Source organism: Zingiber officinale, chromosome 7B, assembly GCF_018446385.1.
Source record: "Zingiber officinale cultivar Zhangliang chromosome 7B, Zo_v1.1, whole genome shotgun sequence".
Classification (NCBI taxonomy): domain Eukaryota; kingdom Viridiplantae; phylum Streptophyta; class Magnoliopsida; order Zingiberales; family Zingiberaceae; genus Zingiber; species Zingiber officinale.
In genome coordinates, this window is record NC_055999.1 from 7,118,411 (window position 1) to 7,132,879 (window position 14,469).

Below are 14,469 nucleotides of genomic sequence, written 5' to 3' on the forward strand. Positions count from 1 at the left end.
GCTAAGTAAACATCAATATCATTTCCCGGCTGTTTGGGACCAGAAATTAACAATGTGAGCATCATAAATTTTCTCTTCATACACAACCATGGAGGAAGATTATAAGTAATCATTAAAACTGGCCAACAACTATATGCAGAACTCATTAAACCATGAGGATTCATCCCATCAGCTGATATAGCCAATCTGAGATTTCTTGCCTCAATACCAAAATCTGGCCATTTGCGATCAACTATTTTCCAAGAAGGTGTATCAGCTGGATGGCGTAAATATCCATCACAAAGTCTTTTTTCGGCATGCCAAGTCAACTCCTTAGATATCTCTTTATTCCGAAACATTCTTTGAAATCTTGGAATAGGGGGGAAGTACCACAAAACCTTGGCAGGAATTCCTTCATTTATCATTTTTTTTTCCCAACTTCCACCTTGACATCCCGCAAGTAGGGCAATTAGTTAAATCCTCATACTCCTTCCGGTATAAGATACAATCATTAGGACAAGCGTGAATTTTTACATAATCCATCCCTAATGCAGATAAGCTTTTCTTTGCATCATACAGAGATAAAGGCAATTTATTGTCATCTGGAAGTATTTCTCCTAACAAACTGAGTAGGTCAGTGAAACTTTTATCACTCCAACTATATTTGGCCTTCAAGTTGAATAATTTCACAATTGCAGATAACCTTGTAAATTTAGTGCATCCCGGATATAAAGGTGTCTCGGCATCTTCAAGAAGCTTATTGAATTGGGTTGGATTCTCAGCATAACTATCATATGCATCATGAACCATATTTATTGGTTCCTCACGAACATATTCATTTGGCCCTACTTGGTCACTTTCATTTTGTGAAATCCCTATCGTAGATCTTTCGCCGTGCCATATCCATGTATAATATGTCATATCTATACCGTTACAATACAGATGTGCCCTGATAGTTTGTATATTTTTCTTCTTTAGATTGCCACATTTTGCACATGGGCAAGATATTCCCATATTCGGATCATTAGTGTTTTCCATTGCAAATTGCAAGAAAGACTCAACTCCATTCTCATATTCACGTGATAGTCTATCCTTTGACATCCAATCTTTGTCCATTCTTTATAACTAATCAATCAACAATGAGCTAATACCTAAAAATATTAACACAAACAATAGTGTGAAACTATAACAAAATATTTAAACAATTAATCAAAATTGTATTTCTACCTGAAAATTTTTGACCATACAGGTTTCTCATCAAAATGCAATCCCAATAGCAATTTTCTCACTTGGGGAGATAACCTAGTTATCTATATTATCCATATGTACATGTTTGTTAGAGTCTACGTATAGGTAGTTAGGTACTTTTGCCTTGGTATAAATTGTAGAGTCATATAATATTGGAGCATTCACCAAAACATATTCTCTATTGAAACATGTTAACCTTTAGTTGAAAAATGAAACCATTCCAGGAAAATGCTTGAATTATAACTTATAATAAGCAACTTTGTTTCTTTAGCACTTGAGAATCTGCAACTTCCTCAAAGGGACATCAACATAAGCAACTCAATGCAATAGTGCATGATGTATTAAATCATACTTAAGCCATTAAGCTCTTAGAAGGCAAGTGACATAAATATAACAATAGTAGTTGATATAAATTCAACAAACTGAGTAGGCACAAGTCACTGCCCAGAATTAAGATGAGATAATGCAGAACACAAGTTTTAGATACAATAAAAATGAGAGATATTCTCTGCGCATTAAGGGTACACAATAAAAATAATAGTAGAATAACACTAGAGATTGATTAATTTCAAGCTGCACATTATACCTGACGACAAAGAAAGGCTGGAATGTGAATAATATCTGCAACTTGGTCAACAGCTTCACACTGAATTTGAGAAAAAAGGATAGCATGTTATATGCTTCATGCTATTTTTAAGGATTAATACCTACTGCCAAAGTCTATAGCTAAACGTTTAAAAATTCCAGATTAAATCATGAGAAAATACAATCAGGGGAGGGGGAAAATTGATGCAGTATGAATCCGGCAAAATGGCTAGTTCGGAAAATAATCAAAAATAAACAAAATCTTATTCTAGAGGGATGGAAGAAATTTTACCTTTCTTTCTTCCGTTCCTCCTACTCTCGAATCTGCTCTGCGAGGAAGGAACTAAGATCGAAGGGTTCAGAGGAGTTGAGGAGCCGTGAGAAGATTAGGAAGGGTAAGCTGACTTTGATTGAGGAGATGGGGAAATGCGAGATTAGGGATCTCGACTTGGAGGAGTTGGGCCGGCGTGAGGAGTTTTGCGTGAGGAGTTTGGGTCGAGATTAGGGTTCAGAGGAGATCACGCGGCAAGGAGAGGAGAAGGCGCTCGTGGAGAGGAGAAGGCGCTCGTGGAGAGGAGTGGAGAGGAGAAGGCGCTCGTGGAGAGGAGAAGGAGAGGAGAAGGCACTCGTGGAGAGGAGTGGAGAGGAGAACTCGTGGAGAGGAGTGGTGAGGAGAAGGCGCGCGCGCGTTGAGGGTTTAGAGTTTAGCAAAGCGAGGGCTGCGAATTTATTTTAAGTGAGTTTAGGGGAAACATACACAACACTTTAAAAAACGTTTTTTAAAAAAATGTTGTCTTTGACCATAAACAACAACACTTCATTAAAAACCGTTGTCTTTAGTAAAAAGTAAATACCATAGACAACGCTTTTCACTAAAAGCGTTGTAAAACAAAGAACGACAACGTTTTTATTAAAAAGCGTTGTCTATTGGGTGTTGTTGAATGCAAAAATTCTTGTAGTGCATACCCGTCGCTGGATCCGACCTCCTCGTGTCTCGCCTTTCGATTTGCCCAAACAACACTCACCATCGTTCCTTTGATCCACGCTATCATACATTTTTTAATGTTGATTCCATATCTGATCCGTGTCGACGTATGTCTTCGGCACTGATCCGACCCTCGGGCCACCGTTGTTCTAGCTCTGTGTTATTGTTGTGTTTATGCTTTCGTGCCTATGTGATGTTTCAGCCTGTACACCATTGTTACTATCTGGCCTGTGAGTCGATGTCTTATCCCGGCCTGCGTGCCAATATCATATCCTAACCTGGGAGCCGATATCCTATCCTGGCCTGAGTGTCGATGTCATATCTCGGCCTACATGCCAATGTCATATCTCAGTCTGCGTGGCACGATGAGGTCTTGGCCGGCATGTCGTCTTCCATATCCAGGTCGCGCTCGACTAGGTGTCGTCAGATCCAGCTCTTCATCCTGCTCAAAGTCATCTGCTCTTCCGAGTCACGACAACTCGAGTAGCGTCCTGACCAGCTCACCGATCTACCAGAGGGCACCTCCTTGGGACAGGGTACGTTATCGTACCCACTATACATTCATTTCATCATTTTACTATTAATATGTTCCTTATATATTCGTGAGGTCAGACGCTATATAAGTAACAGCTTCCAGCCGGTTAGCCTGGATTTGTATCTCCTCTTTCTCCTCATAAACCAGGACGGGCGATTTTTCTTGAATAGTGTTGACCTCCATGCTTTGAATTTTTTTGGCTACATTGGCTCATGTTTTAATAATCTCGACATAGTATTCCGTGCAGTTAATTCATCTCCTCTAACCCCCCCCCCCCCCCCCACTTGATTGTCTACGAGGAATTTAATCTTCTGACAGAAAGTAGAAATGACTGTCCTGAATTCATTCAAGGCAGGTCGACCCAGTATAACATTGTAAGTGGAAGGCGCATCCACCACCATGAAGTATGATTGTCTCGTTCTCATCAGAGGCTCCTCCACTAAAGATATAGCCAGCTTGATCTGACCTAGCGGATGTACCTCATTGCTAGTGAAACCATATAACGGGGTTACCATAGGTTGCAGCTTGCTCAGGTCGATCTGTAGTTGATCAAAAGCCTTCTTGAAGATAATATTAACAGAACTTCCTATATCAATAAAAGTACGTGAAATATTATAGTTAGCTATAACAGCATTAATGATCAGTGCATTGTCATGGGGTATTCCCACCCCTTCTAGATCTCTGGGCCCAAAGTTGATTTCAAGCCCTTCCACTCTCTCTCGGCTGCACCCAACTGCATGAATCTCTAATCGTCGAGCGTGTGATTTTCTCACCCGGTTTGAGTGTCATCGGTGGGCCCTCCTACTATCATGTTAATATTGCCCCGAGCGACATTACTTCTATTTGCTTCTTGTCGAGCGGAGGATGATTCTTGTTGCACCCACTCGGGCGTTTACACCTGTGTTTGTCTGTCGGGAGTTGTAACACCACAGATTATGCTTCAGTTGTTCTATATTCCAACTTAAGGGGACTATTCTGTCGTGGATAAGATGGCTGATTAGGGAATGGAGCACGTTGGCGATACTGAGCATTATTCATTTGCTGATTCTTCAGAGCAAAACAATTCTCTATGTTGTGGGTGTTCATCATATGATAAGTACACCATCTTCGTGGAGCTGACTGCGACATTTCCACATGCTAAACTTCTTGCGGTTGTGGCTCTGGTGGACAATGTGGATAACCGCTGATGTAGCGAATCTGTCACATCCGCTAATCAAATTAGTAAATATATTTTCCACTAAACCCCTTAATTAAACAATAATGTCGTAGTAACGAGCCCAGGATCGCTCTCGAGGAACCAACGATGATATATAATCTAGGATTGTATTTTATTCCTATTTTTGGGGTTTTCGATATAAAAATAGAGTTGGGGAGATTTAAGCTTGAATCTAAATGTAACAAAGGAAAAGCGCAGCAATAAAGAGATTAATCTAAAGCAAGAGTAAAACCTAACTATGTGCCAATAATCAAACCTCAACGTATTATCACTCTACGTTGTGATTAAACCATCGACACACACTTAAAGTAAAGATAAAATAACAAGACACAATTAAATCTGATCTAAACAGAAATGAAACCCTAACTTAGAATTTAAACACTAAACAACTAACCAAGCTTCAAAGAAGTCTTAAACTAAGCTTCAATTAAGTAAAGAAATGCTAAACTACTTGCTAAAACATAACAACCACTAAATAAATCTATAAAAATATGTAAAAACAGAAACAAAACGAAATAAACTCTAACCAATCCATTCTCACAACCAATCTCACCAAACTTCACACTCAAGCCGTCACACAAGAGGTCAAAATTGTGACCACCCAATTCCGGACCTCAGTGGAGCATCTCAGCTGCGTCTCAGTTCCAGGTATACTCAGCAACGCCGACGGACCACCCCCGACGAGCTAAGAACATCCCAAAACCCCAAGAATGGCCGAAATCTGAAAATCTGTCTCTGGATCTGATGGGAAGCTGTGGAACGCGGATGAACGTCGAGTGAAGCTCAGGAACACCGGAAGACCACCTCCAAATGTTGCTGATGGGAATCGGAGCTCAGATTTGGAGGACCACCGCCAAATCTGAGGTGAAACAGGGAGATGCCGCGAGCCAAATTCCACCGGAGAGAACACCCTCCAATGGCTCCAGAAGATCGGGATGATGCCGCCGAGATGCTCACTACCGAGATTGAAGCTCGGGAGAGTGATTGGAGTAGAGAAAGGGGCCGAAATCTGGAAGAAGATGCGCGCCGGGACGAAGCTGCGCTGTGGAGGATCGACGAAGAAGCTGGGTACTGTAGCTTCTCATTTAAATTAGATCTGGATCTGGAATGGACGGTTGAGATGATTCCGGGCTAAATCAACGGTGAAAAGTCATCCAAAATCTGATCCGAAGGTACTGATGTTGATCTAGGGTCTGGATCTACCCTCCCTTAGGTCGGATCGATCAGATCATCACTGGATGGCCCAGATCGGCCCAGTCTTCATTGAACGGCCCAGATTAATTCGGCTTGATCAATGGCTAGATGAACTCAGATCTGGATCAAAACTTCTGGATCTTCATAAATGGCTCAGATCTGATCCCCATTAAGTTGAATCGGCCAGATCTTCAACGGATGGTCCAGATCTGTCCTATTCTTGATAAACGGCCCATAATGCTTCAAAGCTTGATCTTCTTGTTTGAACTCCGATTTGAGCCCAATTTCGGTCCAAATAGATCCAAATTCAAGATCCTTTGATGCCTACAAAATAAGAATCAAATATTAGCATCAAATAATATAAAAATAAAGTAATTTGTAATTAAGTCCAAAAATACACACAAAGCACAAAATGTGATGTAACCATGATTTTAACCTATGAAATCAACATCAAACCATGCACATGAATCAAAATAATACAGTAAAATCATGGTTATCAAATCCCCCACACTTAGTCTTGAACGTCCCGTGCAAGTAAAGAAAACTAAAAATCATCTCCATAGAAATTTTCCTAGCAATACCTAAAAATGGTAAAAAGAATTTAACTAAGACCATCTAAAGATCACAAACAATCATGCATATCATTCAAACAATAATCAGTAGGTACGGTAGTTTCAATCCAATTGAAAAATTAAGCAAGTTGCAATCTCACAAGGGATTTACCTAATCTATCTCTCACACTCAAGCATGTGTATAAGTGGAGCTCACTCAATGCAACTCACAACATTTCACTACCATACGCTTGCTTATATTCTACTTCTCTACCACTATAAAACATAGCATACATGAATCAAAAAGAATTTTATCATGAAGAATTGAAATGAAAGCAAGAAGAACAATAAAAGTGAATGAAAATGGCAAAAGAAAAGTATTTAATCAAGAAAATGAGAAGATGAGAGTATTGGAGGAATATACTTGATGAGTTGACCAATTTGATGTGAAAAGAGTTGTATACCATTTGTCATTACCAATTCAAAATATCAAGCTAACCTCCCCTTCAATTTGAATGCAAACATAGAATCTTGATACTCTATCTTCACACTTGATACTCTTTTGATGTGCCACTGTTTTTTCCTTTCTTCACTGTATTTGCACTTCAATTCCACACTTGGAAACTCAAATAATCTTGAATCACCTTATGGAGAAGAGTTCCCTCCCGCACACTTAAAACATTGTCCGTCTCGGACAATAAAACACATCATGCTTTCCACTTACTTGATACTAATCTTGCCACTGCTTGCTTCATTCTGCAGATTTTGTTTTCTTTTCTTTCAGAATTCAAGAAACCAAGCAATTTGATGCAAAACCTCAATTCCAACAGGAACTCACAGCTATCAAAGAATAAGAATTTCAGCAACTTGCATATCCAGATTGTGCAGAAATCACACTGTCTCAGAACTGCAATTTAAGTTATACTCTGCAGAATTCTGCTTGCCAACTTAATCTGTTTCCCAAATTAATCTGTTGTTCAACTGAAATGAAATCTTGAAATCAATGTCGTCAGCAACATTTATACAATTCTGAACTTGTAATTTTTTTTTCTTCTGAATTCAGATTCAGTAAACATGCCCAAATTTAGATTTAAGTTATATTCTGCAGAATTCACAAAACTGCAGCAACAAATCTTACCATTTTCTCAGCAACAACATAGTTTCAAAATCAAAAATTAACAATAGGTTTCTGCAGCTCTAGCTAGTTACATTCCATTACCCAAATTGGCACAGAATTGCAAAATTATCTGCAGAATTCTGTACCTGAAGAATTATCACAATTGCAGCAGAAAAAACTCAAGATTTCAGAAGTTAAGCAGTATAACATGACTCACAGTCAAGTAAATCATCATTGGGTGCTATCATAACATATACTAGGCACTTCAACTAACATTCCAAAGCTCTATCGGTAATCACATGACAAGATCAGTAGCCTCATTGCGGCCTCTCATGTAGTATGGAGATAAATAGTAGGAGATAAAATCCTGAACACTGCTAATCAGAAATCAAATTCTCAGCATCAAATTCAGAAATCAGCAAAATTGTATAATTTTTCTGCAATTTCAGAAATCAAAGAAACAGAAAATTTAACTCCCGAATTCAGATTCATGATTAAATTCAGAAAAATCAGCACTCTTGCCTTATCTGCCAAAATACAGAGCTTTTAAATGTACATCAGTTCCAGAAACCAATTCAATGAGATTCCAGAATGAAGGCTGATTTTCTGATTTTGTATCCTTAAGTTTCAGCATTGAAAATTGAATTCAATGGAACTTCAAGAACTTCATAATAGGACTGAATCTAATTCTGATATATCTCCCTAGTTACTGCTGTCAAAATCCTCTTTGCAAGAACTCGACACAACACTTGCAAATTCTTGCTCCTGATCAGAAAAGATTTTGCAGCTTTTCAGAATTCAGCTTCCAAATATGGTCACCAGGAGCTTTGTATCAATTAGTCATTGTTTAGCCACAAAAAATTCCAATACTTCTTTCAGCTTTTCAGAATTACATCTGGAATTTTGGTTTAAAATTCAGAAGGACTGCAACTCATGCAGATCTGAATTCCCATTAAGTTGAATCGGCCAGATCTTCAACGGATGGTCCAGATCTGTCCTATTCTTGATAAACGGCCCATAATGCTTCAAAGCTTGATCTTCTTGTTTGAACTCCGATTTGAGCCCAATTTCGGTCCAAATAGATCCAAATTCAAGATCCTTTGATGCCTACAAAATAAGAATCAAATATTAGCATCAAATAATATAAAAATAAAGTAATTTGTAATTAAGTCAAAAAATACACACAAAGCACAAAATGTGATGTAACCATGATTTTAACCTATGAAATCAACATCAAACCATGCACATCAATGGCCCAAATCATCACTGGATGGCCCAGATCGGCCCAGTCTTCATTGAACGGCCCAGATTAATTTGGCTTGATCAATGGCTAGATGAACTCAGATCTGGATCAAAACTTCTGTATCTTCATCAATGGCTCAGATCTGATCCCCATTAAGTTGAATCGGCCAGATCTTCAACGGATGGTCCAGATCTGTCCTATTCTTGATAAACGGCTCATAATACTTCAAAGCTTGATCTTCTTGTTTGAACTCCGATTTGAGCCCAATTTCGGTCCAAATAGATCCAAATTCAAGATCCTTTGATGCCTATAAAATAAGAATCAAATATTAGCATCAAATAATATAAAAATAAAGTAATTTGTAATTAAGTCCAAAAATACACACAATGCACAAAATGTGATGTAACCATGATTTTAACCTATGAAATCAACATCAAACCATGCATATATGAATCAAAATAATGGAGTAAAATCATGGTTATCACCTGCCCGCGGTCCTCTGGGGGGTTGAACAGGAGCCATAGGACGTTCATTAACTCGAGTAGGATTAGGTTGAATGCCCTCCTTCTTACGAGCAGTTTGAGCTTCCTCAAAATTAATGAATTCGGTAGCTCTTTCAATTAATAAATCAAAGTTAGTGGGAGGATTTCTCACCAGATCCTTGAAGAAGTCACTATCATTGAGGCCTTGAGAAAAGGCACTCACCAGAATTTTAGTAGTGGCAGAAGAAACATCAATAGCCACTTAATTAAAATCTTTTAATATAAGCCCTAATACTTTCTTTGGACCCCTGTTTAGTAGAGAAAAGACTCCATGGAGTCTTTTGATATCTCCTGTTACTAGAGAAATGGTGGAGAAATATCTTCCTAAAATCCTTGAAATGCCTAATAGAGTTCTCTGACAACCTTTTGAACCACCTCTGAGCACCACCTCCGAAGGTGGTTAGGAACATTCGGCACTTGACTCCGTCGGTGAATTGTTGTAACAGAGCCGCGTTCTCGAACTTGAGTAGATGATCCTCTGGATCTGTTGTTTCAGAGTATTCTCCAATGTTTAGGTTCTGATAATGTTTAGGTAAGGAATCATCCAGTACCCTTTGAGAGAAAGGAGTGACTATACTCTCAGGGGAACTATCACTGACCACCATTTTCCCCTTATGCTTGTCCTTTACTGGTGCTTCACCAGAGGATTCCTGAAGCACTGGTTGACGTCCTCCTTCTTTGATAGGAGTACGGAAAAAAGCCCGAGGGCGACGGGTGGGAGAAACAATAGCAGGAGGTATGTAAATATTATGTTCATCATCCATACCTCTTTCCCTTTGAGGATTGGTTGCAGAGATGGCCAGATTTACTGCCATGGACAGCGTTCCATTAGTATTAGCTTGTTGTTGTTGTTGTTGCAAAGCTTTCTGTACCCTTGCAGCGACAAGTAATTCCATATCTTCTTGTATTAAAGTGACGGTGTGGGTTTTTCCAGCGTCTTCCATCGCGAAGATTTAAATTCAAGTGAGAGTTCCCACAGACGGCGGCAAATTTGATCATGTTTAAATCCGACGAGATGAAACGCTAGTGTTCTGGTGGATGAAGATGGTGAAGAAAATGAATCCCGAGGATCTAAAGAGGCTCTGATGCGGTGGATCTCCGACAAGACTCCGAGGGGTGACGAGGAAGACTGATGAAGAAGATCTCGATGCTGTGGATCTGAAGAATGAACCCTCCAATGAAGTAGATTCGAACAAGATGAAGTCCGGTGAAGTGGATCCAGTGAAGAAGAACACCGGCGAAGCAGATCTGCTAAAGAGAACCTCGCCTGCGCACCACGAGATCCGCCAACAAAGCGTTAGTGACCTAAGACCGGGGTGGGAATCCCTAGTTAGGCCTCCGACGCTCAAGTCAGTTCCCTCTTTTTAAGATAGAAGTCGATCTTATACTAATAGTCTTAGAAAAGTGCATGTCTATATGCTCGCCCGGGCTTCTATTATCGAGTGTATTATGCTTATGCTCGACCGGATATTTTCAAGTTGAGCCCGTTCTAATAACCTTAGTAAGTTATATGTCTGCTCGCTCGCCTGAGATTATATTACCGAGCGGGTTATATTCATGCTCGGTCAGGCTTCTACTACCGAGTGTGTTATATTTATATTGTGTTTATGCTCGACTGGGCTTTGCTTACCGAATCATGTTGAGCCTTATGATACGCAATCGGTCCTCGCTTGGCCGGTTATATGATGGAGATTGCTTAGGAATGCGTACCTTTAAGCTCGGGCGGGCTTTGCCTATTGAGCGTTCCTAGGTTCATTGGCACTCTGTTGCTTTAGTTTAACCACTACTTGATGCTCGGTCGAACCTCGACTGTCGAGCGTATCTAAACGCACTAGTCCTTTGTCTGTTTTAGTTCAGTCGAGCTTGCATTCTCGATCGAGCTTATATTCTCGGTCAGGATTGCATGCTCGATCGAGGCTCGCCTGCTGGGCGCATGTGCACTTGCTAATATTTCACCTATATTGGTTCGTCCGGTACTCCATGCTCGACTGATCTTTGCCTACCGAGCATATCTACATGTATCATGCCCTTAGTCGGGTTTAGCCCGGCCGGTCCTACATTCTTGACAGGGATTTGCTTATCAAGAGTATCTATCTCACCCAAGCCTCCCTACTTCTTCTTTCTTCTCCTTATATCTCTTTTCACATTATTGTACGAGATCCGTTCCTTATAACCCGTATCAAACTTCCACTATGGGTTTGGCTCCCAGGAAAAAGTCACTTATGAGCATGTGATGGCTCCTAGGGATCGTCTCGGTTATTATCATATACTGAAGCGGAAGTCTTAAGGAAAGAAAATCAATAATTGAATGATCGAATGATGGCAATAGAGGCATTGATTGATGATCGGATCCAGATGACAGGAGAGCATCATATGCAAGAATTCTTCACTCGCTTTTCATTAATGAGTCATTCTGCTTTTCCAACGCCATATATTTTTGACTCCCAGGAGACTTAGGATCCAAACGATATTGATAAGTAGCTCAATCCGAGGTGTGTTGACGTAACTTTTTTGTTTATCACTTATAAAAAATATAAAATGGTTTTATTATTTTGTATACTATATGCATCTCTAATTGTATTTGATTTCATTTTTTCAACAATAACATAGATAAAGGTTTATTCTATCACTATCATCCTGAGTAGATATTCAAATTCTCATTAAGTAGGTATTTTTTCATTTTTCTACAAACTCTCATTTATCACTTTTAATAAGTTTTTGCATTTTTTTTGGATAAATAATTTGAGTTTGTGTATATCTAGTCTAATTTTAGATTCATATACGTAGGATTATTTCAAAATAGAAAATACAGTGAAGCTTATACTATGTGTTGTATTTTATAATAATATATCGTATTGTACTTGTTGCAAGATTGGATGATGAGATGTGACAATGGTGAGTAGTGTATTGATTTTTTTTTTACCATGATCATGTAGATTTGAACATTGTCTGTTTGGTTTTGTAATAGAAATATTTGGAACGTTTTTGAGCCATGAACTGTGTTGGTTTGTTGATATAATTAATGAATGTTGGATGTATCATTAGTTTGTAATAGTGTTGGTTTGTTGATTTATATTTGTTTTGTTGATACAATGAATGTTAATGTAATTGTTGATATCGTTATTGATGTCGATATTGTTGTTTATGTGATATCGTTGTTTAAATCGTTGATATGTGTAAATAGAATTGAAAACTCAATTAGAGGAGGTGATACTCAAATTTTACTGAAAATTAGCAATTGAAAGTTTACTTCCGCGGCTAACATTAGCGACGAACGAAGAATACTTCCGTCACTGAATTAGTGATGAAAAGATTACATTTGTCACTAATTTTAGCGACGGAATGTTTTTTCCATCGCTAATGTTAGCACCGAATTTAGGGACGAAAACTGAATTCTATCGCTAATCAACATTGGCGACCGAACTTTTAGCAATCGAATATTTCAATCACTAATCAATCTCTAACTATAATTAGTGGTCAATTAGCAACCAAAATTTTAGTAGCTAATCTTGATTATTCTCACAGTGAGCGGTGATGCTCGTAGAGTGTTTGATGGAGTGCTAGTGGATGCTAATCTTGTTATTCGAATGCGACGCTTGGCGTATATGCACAAACTAAAGAGTCACTGAATGGTCAGTTGGACTATTCAATATGAGATACGGTGGGACTAGATTTCCAGCCTGATGTAGCCAGGCTGGATATATATATATAATCTCATACTATTTTAAATTGTATACACAAATAAAAAGATATCGTGCGATAAGAGGCGTTGAATTTATCTGTTTATCATATTTAAGTTTAGAGATGTAAATAAATTAAACGTTCATGTATAAGTTTGATGTTCGATTTGGTATGAGTTTATTTATGTTCGCTCAATATATATACAAGGTTAATTAAATAAATAATCTTGAACAGCTTATTAAATTAAACAAATAAACTTGAACGCATATGGGTTTAGCTCGTTAAACTAAACAAGCAACCTTGAGCACATATATATTCAGTTCGTTAACATTCGTAAACAATATTCACAAACAATATTTATTAATAAAATTCTTTTCAATATACTAAATAAATAATAAAATAAAATAAACAAATAAGTTTGAATTATCAAGCTCAATAATCAAACAAATAATTAAAAGTTTTAAACAATCAAATAACCTTAAATTGAAAGTTGGATAACATCTAAACGAATCAAGCTCGAACCAAGCTCAAGTTAAGCTTGAATTGAGAGTTCGACAACATCTAAACGAATCAAGTTCAAACCAATTTTCAAATAAGCTCAATCTCGTAAAAAAATCAAGCCAAACTTAAATAATCATTTCAAAAGTTTGGTTCATTTTAAATTTGGTTCAATTTAATTACCTTATCAAAAAAACTTAGGGTGTGTTTGGTACGCGAGTTTTTCATTTTCATTTTCTGGAAAATACGCGTTTTCTAGAAAACAGAAAACGACTTTTTGTCCTTCTATGTTTTTTAGAAAACGTTAGCTATTTTTTTAGAAAACAAGTACGAAAAACGTAAACCAAACATCATTTTTCAGAAAATACGTATTTTTCAGAAAATGAAAATAAAAAATACGCATACCAAACACACCCTTAAACACCTTAAAATTCAACTCACTCATTTACAATCTTATTTAAGTTATAGGTATTTGAGTGCCAAGTAAATTGTGAAGGTGCCTGTATTCAAGTTTTGTTCAATGCGCTACGGCCCCTGTGTCTTTCATTTTCAAAACCTAACCTACCACTCCGGCCACAAACTTTAGTCAAACCTTCAGTTGACAATGAAGTCAACGCCCAGACACGCGTTTCACTTATATAGCAGAGGCAGCACGCTAAAAACAGGTAAGAAAGTGGCATTACAGATTAAGATTGGCACTTAAATTATTTCGTATAGGTAACTTCGTCTTTTTTTTTTTTTTTTTTTTTCTAAATACTTAAAACAATTTTAATGGTCTCTTTCCATGCTCTAGTTTACTTTAGTTAGATCAATTCCCCTGTCTTTAATTTGCTTGAAACGCGCCTCGAACTATTGTAAAAGTAGCCCGACTCGTACTAGCTAAGACTCATCATCACATCCCTCTTTATCAGGGAAAGGATCTATTGTCTTGGGTTCACTTTCTCATTCAGGTTATAATTTAGATTGAGATTTGAGACAGACGGTGAAGGCTGTCCAGATATTATTGTGGTGGACGAGTGACTAGGCTATCAGGCACTAAGCGGGAGAGGGGCCTCCGGCCGTATGTTCCGACTCAAACTATAATCTAAATAGGAA